Raw genomic sequence first — 742 nt, 5'->3', positions numbered from 1 at the left:
TCCTGAAAAAGCCTTTTTTCTGTAGTTGTGGGGATTTTAAAAATTATTTTCAGGGAGCAGTTGATTCTCCTGGTTTCAAACTGGTAAATCCAGATAATCATGGAATCACAGGTTGGAAGGGAACTGAAAGACCATCTCATTCCACTCCTCCTGCCATGGGCAGGGACGCAGATTGCTACAAGCACTGCTCTTGAACACCTCCAGCTGTTCATGGGAGAATCCCTCTGCCATGGTAAGCTCTTTCCTATAAATTATTACCCTGGCATAGATGATGGCAGCCCACATAATTACAGCATCCCCCAGCCACTCCCTCTGCTACACCTGGGAAAGCTCACACAACACGTAAGGAGTTTGATGTGATCCATGTTAGTAGCCAGCATCATTGCCCAGTAAAAAACACACAGACAGCAGCAGACTGGAAAACAGCACGTGATGACTTTCAGCAGGCTCTCCCAAAAGACAGAGAGTGGAAATATTGTCCATTGACTCGGAGATTCCAGGTAAAAGAATTTATAAGCTACACACGAGAAAAATCACTCAGCAGGCAAAACACTGCTCCAAGGGAAAGGGGTAGAGTGGGGAGCGACATACAGAGGGTTCCCATAAGAAATTTGGCTTCACGTTTTGCTGATCACCACGGAGCAGGTGGGACATGCCAGATGTTCAGTCAGAGTCAGAGCTGCTGCTTGAGCTGCTCGAGCCACCAGAGGGCTGAGGAAGAGAAAACAACTTTAGGACAGCA

This window comes from Oenanthe melanoleuca, chromosome 7 (assembly GCF_029582105.1).
Source record: "Oenanthe melanoleuca isolate GR-GAL-2019-014 chromosome 7, OMel1.0, whole genome shotgun sequence".
Classification (NCBI taxonomy): domain Eukaryota; kingdom Metazoa; phylum Chordata; class Aves; order Passeriformes; family Muscicapidae; genus Oenanthe; species Oenanthe melanoleuca.
This window is presented reverse-complemented; position numbering follows the sequence as displayed.